This window comes from Podarcis liolepis (assembly GCF_965112155.1).
Source record: "Podarcis liolepis genome assembly, chromosome: 1".
In the NCBI taxonomy this organism is placed as follows: Eukaryota; Metazoa; Chordata; class Lepidosauria; order Squamata; family Lacertidae; genus Podarcis; species Podarcis liolepis.
The window spans coordinates 31,182,378-31,188,377 of record NC_139554.1 but is presented as its reverse complement, the minus strand read 5'-3'; the positions used below and the strand labels follow the sequence as shown (position 1 = coordinate 31,188,377).

General features: G+C 46.2%; 1 long non-coding RNA gene across 1 annotated transcript; it reads right to left on the bottom strand.

Moving 5' to 3' along the window:
• Positions 1–988: 988 nt before the first annotated feature.
• LOC310707257 lies at positions 989–5,075 on the bottom strand. The gene is made up of 2 exons (XR_014526409.1): positions 3,943–5,075; positions 989–2,903 (listed from the first exon to the last, which is right to left on the bottom strand). It is a non-coding gene; the product is annotated as an uncharacterized lncRNA (long non-coding RNA).
• Positions 5,076–6,000: the final 925 nt, after the last annotated feature.

Below are 6,000 nucleotides of genomic sequence, written 5' to 3'. Positions count from 1 at the left end.
GTGGCCCTGCAGATGTTGCTGGACTACCCAAATCCCATTATCCTTGCTCATTGGCCGTGGTGCTTGGGGCTGACCAGTGTCAAGAGTCCAACATCTGGAGGGCCCCAGGTTTCTCACTTCTGGGAGGAAGGTTAGGCCAAGAGGCAGTGAGTGGCCTAAGGTCACCCAGTGAGCTTCATGGGGATTTCATGAGCGGGGATTTGAACCCTGGTCTGCCAGGTCCTAGTCCAGCATTCTAACCACTACACCAAGCTGACTTTAGCATTACGATTTTGATCTTGAGTTATCAAAGCAGCACCTACCCACAGTCCAACACTACAGGTTGTGTGAGAATAAATCAAATCAGTAACATAAAACAATACAATTATTGCTACCTTAGACCTGGGAGGCTCAGAGTCCTTTGACATTGCAATGTGGGGAAGACAGGCAGGCAGGGTTCTCCCTAGTTTGTAATCAAAGCTTTGTACCCAACTTGCAGGCAAAAAGAACATCAGTTCCCTTTATCCAGAAAGGTCACTATAGGCATGTGCTTAAAAAACAATGAGATTGTTCCCCCACCCCAAACCAGAGGTGTAGCGTGGGGTGTGGGGCTGTGGTCCCAGGCACACAATTTTGAGGGGGCATGAACCAAGCGCCCACACGTAGGTGCTGGCTGCTGTGAGGATCCCTGTCTTGATGGGCTCCGTCCCCAGCTTCCCATCCTTCCCTGCCTGCCACCAGGGGTATCGGGGCCCCGGAGCGTGGCCTTGCCTTGCTGCCGTGCCCCCAGCTCCCTTGCTGAATGACCACACAGCCAGCGCTTGCTCACTCCTTGCTTGATACACTCACCAGATGGTCAGCAGGCATGGAGGGAGGTGGGCAAGGGGTGACCCCAGTGCAGTGCAGCCCAGCATTCCTCTTCACAGGCCTATTCCAGGTCTGTCACCGCCAGATCAGACCCCATAAGTATATATATGATGTTAGGATTTCTTTTGCCCCATTGTGCATGATTTTACATTAATGAACAAACTATTTATTGATTTGTTTGGTTTATATAGCATACAATAAGCAAAGTATCCAGGCGGGTGAACTTAATACATTCATAAAACAATATAAACATACTTAAAATCTGGACAATGCTAGACAATAATTGATGGTCGAGCTATATGTAAGAGAAGACTCCTAAGGTGCTTAAAATTAATAGTGAAGGAGTTCCAGAATCTAGGTAAAGACACACTAAACACCCTATTTATTGTGGAAGGAAGGTAAACACTGTGTGGCACCCTTAAAATGTATCTCTGATGAAACATAAAGATTGGGGCAATATCATTCCTCTTGTTTATGTTGCATCACATTTGACATTTTAATACCCATTCCCAATTTTGAGAGGTCCTTTCGGAACTTCTTGCAATCCCTTAAGAGGGTTCAGGCTTTAGTGATTTCAGGCCTTAGAGATTTCATGCTGTGGAGACCAAGGGGGTCCAGGACTGCTAGACCCCTGTGTCCCTAGCAGAGAGAAATGATAGGTTCTGAAGTATCTTCCACCGTTAGGGCAAAACTTTGTCCTTAGCATTTAATGTGTTCATTTCCCTTCTCCTGCATTGTGGATGAGATATGCTTGGATATTTGGTTGCTTTGGGGCACAACCCCACCTGTTGGTATTTGCTAAAGGAGTGATTTTACAGAAGCCACAAATGCTATGATGTCTGGTGTCAGGCAGTGCATAGGTGTGGTATTCCTTGTCACACAGAATGTGCTGACTCCAGACCAACTTGGCATTTTTATTGGTTTAGTGCTCTTAGAAAACGATTGTGGCTGAGTGCTGGAATGTGGCAGGGGCCTGTTACGTGAAGCATGAAGCAACTTCTCTGATCCAGTGGTTGCCTCCAGCCAGCCCAATTAGTGGTCTGGATAACCTGTGTTTGAGAGAGAAGTGTGTGCAAATAGCGCATGAACAAGTCGTCTCTCTTTCATTTTCCATGCCTTTCCTGAGTATTGCATCCACTGCTGTGAAGCTTCTCAAATTGACCCCTCACAGCAACTCTACTGTTGTAGTCCTTTAAAAGGTAAAGGACCCCTGACAGTTAAGTCCAGTCGCAAACGACTCTGGGGTTGCGGTGCTCACCTCGCTTTACTGGCCAAGGGAGCCAACATTTGTCCGCAGACAGTTTTTCTGGGTCATGTGGCCAGCATGACTAAGCCGCTTCTGGTGAAACCAGAGCAGCAAACGGAAACGCTGTTTACCTTCCTGCCGGAGCGGTACCTATTTATCTACTTGCACTTTTTGGCGTGCTTTCGAACTGCTAGGTTGGCAGGAGCTGGGACCAAGCAACGGGAGCTCACCCCGCCGTGGGGATTCGAACCACCGACCTTCTGATCAGCAAGCCCTAGGCTCAGTGGTTTAGACCAAAGCACTACCCGCGTCCTTTACCTATAGCCATAATCTCAGTCCAACTCAATTCTGTATTAATTCAGATCTTGCAAAATATGAGGGTTGGTTTAACCACCTTGACCTTATAATGAGATTGGGTGTGTGCGTGAACTTGATAACCTCACATTCTCTTCCAGCCCTGGGACTGTAACAGTGTAGTAGTCTGCCAAACTGGTCGAACCAGCAGGACTGCCAGGTATTATCTTTGATGGCTCTGAATCCTCAATGGCCTATTGTTAAGGACTAAAGAATAGAAAGTCCACCAAGAACGTAAGAAAATCTTGCTGAATGAGGCCAATGGCCCATCTAGTCTGATGTCCTGTTCTCACAGTGGCCAAGCAGATAGATGCCTGTGAGAAATCCGCAAGCAGGGCCCAAGCACCAGAGCACTGTTCCTTCCTGTGGCTTCCAGCAACTGGTATTCAGAAGCATTGTTGCCTCTGCCCATGGAGGCTAAAGGACTTCCAGAAGTTTTCGACACATTTCAAGTCACCTGAACCATATAAAAGTTAGATCCTGTTATTAGTCACCATAACTCAAACCTCCACAAGTAGGTAAACAAAGCAGCTCTTTTGAAACGAGCAGCTTAGCTGCTTCTTGGCAGACTGACAAGTGAGCCCACGTACGTGGTATCTTTTCTGGCCTCAAGTCAAAAATGAACTCTCAGTTTATCTCCCCACATAGTTAATCCTTTACAAAACATAAAGGGGTTACAGCAGAATAACGTGGTTGTACTCACCTTTCCCCTTACATTGCAACCATTTCTGAAACAACTAAACTTGATTAAATTGTCAGCAATGTCATGCCCTCCAAGTGTCCCGATTTTCCAGGGACAGTCTCGGAATTACAAAAACCATCTCAGCTTCTGATTGGATCCTGGAATGATCCTATATCTCCTCCCCCAGTGCTACCACTGCTGAGCTCGGGCAGGAGGATGAGCCAAAGCTTGTCTTGAATGATGGCGGCTGTGAAAGAGAATCCTGTGGCCTCTCCATGACTGCTGCTGCCAGCCTCCTCCCTTGGGCAGTTTGTAGTGGCTGCTGGAGAGTGGGTGAGGAGGAGGAGGAAAGGCTCATCCCTGTGTTGATGTGCTGGCTTTGAGGGGCAGGCAGAGGGCAGAGCCCCCCTGAATGTGAAGAAAGGAGGAGCAGAGTGCAAGGAATCTTGGTTTTTATTTTATTTTTTAATCCTTTGTGTGTCTCTGCCCCTTTCTAAAATTTATTTATTGGTGTGTGCTTTTCTTTTTGTAAATCTGCTAAGGAATAAAATAAAATCGGGATTAAGGGGTTTTCTCAGGATGGTGGAGGGTGTTTGTGTGCTGTGTCCCATTGCTGTAGTGGCAGTGGTGGCACTTTCCCTTCCTCTGATAGGAAATGCTCTGCGAGGGTGTGGGGGGGCACACACACACACACACACACACACACTAAAAATGGTGAGTTGAGTAGGGTCAGTTGTTGGGGAATGAGAAATGTCCCTATTTTCACCTGGGGAATATTGGTGGGTGTGCGGTGTTAAAGAATAGAGATAATTACCAAGAATAATTACTTCTTCTTCTCTGGCGATCACTCGTAGCCGAGTAAGATAGTCTCCCATAAACATGGTTTTAACAATGAGTCCGTAAGTGACTGTGGAGGCCAATTCTGGATCCACACGTCCTTCCACAGTGGGGACATTGGTTTATGGGCAGGAGATGATCACGGTGTGGATTTGCCAGGCGTGCCTTCCTCTTAGCACATTTCTCCCTTGCGTAAACAGAGTCAGTTAACAGCCTATATAAAAAGAGAATTGGATATATCAGGTCTTGATGTGGACTATTTGTGTTAAAAACTAAATTAAATAGGGTAGGGATAGAGAATGTGTGCCCCCTCAGATGTTATTGGACTACAGTTCCCATTGTCCATGACTACTGATTGTGTTGACTGGGGCAGATGGGAGTTGGAGTTCAACCATATCTGGAGGGCCGCAGATTCCCCATCCCTGCCCTCGAAGCATCAGATGCAGGCAAAACAGCAGCTTTCCTGGACGATCTCTGGGATTGCATCATCTCTCGTCCAGCTTTTAGACATGTACTTGACCTGCTTCAAAAGCAAACACAGCCTTGCTCAGAATAAACAGATTTGGGTGTTGGCAGAGAACAGGCCAGGTCTATGCTTGATGGTGTCATTCCGGGCAACTGCCAACAGGTCACCATAGGAACAGCTGGATTATTTTACAATTCTGTTGTAAAGCCAATTCTCTGAAGGGAGGAGAGAGAAGGGAGGGGGAAAGGGAGCATGGTTGCAGAAACTGTAAGGAGGAAACTGTGTGAGAAAGAGGTCAAAATCACTCCTTATCTGCTGAATAATGCTTACAAAATGCAGCCCTGTCACTTCCAAGCAAGAAATTGGGCCTGGAACTCCTTGCTTCAATGGAAGGATTAGTTCCCATTAAAGCCCACACATATCGTCTGAGCAGAAGGCTGCTTTCTGTCAAACATTCACATACCTTCCAACATTTCTCCGATGAAAATCGGGACGTCCCATTCCATAATGATAATTTTATGGTTTATACCCCATACATCTTACTGGGTTGCCCCAGCACTCTGAGCAACTTCCAACATATATAAAAACATAATAAAACATTAAACATTAAAAAAAAACCACTTCCCTATACAGGATTGCCTTCAGGTGGCTCATGGGTCGGATAACTCCATACCCTCCAAAATTTCTCCAATGAAAATAGGAACGTCCTAAGGAAAAGTGGGACATTCTGGGATCAAATCTAAGCCTTATGAGGAACGCTTGAAGGAACTGGGTCTGTTTAGCCTGGAAAAGAGGCGACTGAGGCGAGATATGACAGCCATCTTGAAATATCTTGAGGGCTGTCACATGGAGGAGGGAGCAGGCTTGTTTTCTCCTGCTCAGGAAGGTAGGATTTGAACAAATGGCTTCAAGTTGCAAGAAAGAAGATTCCGACTAAACATTTGGAAAAACTTTCTGACAGTAAGAGCTGTTCATAAGTGGAACAGACTCCCACAAGAGGTGGTGGACTCTTCTTCCTTGGAGGTTTTTAAACAGAGATTGGATGACAATTTGTCAGGGATGCTTTAGCTGAGATTCCTGCATTGCAGGGGGTTGGACTAGAAGACCCTTGGGTCCCTCCCAACTTCATGATTCTATGAATTCAGAAACAGGGATGGCTTCTTTAAATCAGGGATGTCCCTGGAAAATAGGGGCACTTGGAGGGTCTGCATTCGCGAGTACATTTTTAAAGGGTGCCTCCCAATGAAATCTTGCCTTTAGGAGCTGCTGGTAAGCGGTTGTCCCTGAATTAATACTCTTCAGATGGCATTCAACTTTTTTTTTCATAGTCTCCAGCCGTCTTCTGACCTAATCAAAATGCTTCGGATTATCTGGAGAATGCTTTTAGCACAACAGCTGGAGTTACTGCTTCACATTGACAACGGAGTCTGAAGAGGGCAAGTTACCCCTCTGGAAAGATTGCTTCACATTGATTGGAAATGGAACATGACACCAGAAGTTATGCTACTGCAAGTGTTTCCCCACCCACAACTTACTCTGGTCATAGTGACTTGAATCTTCCCAAGTTGA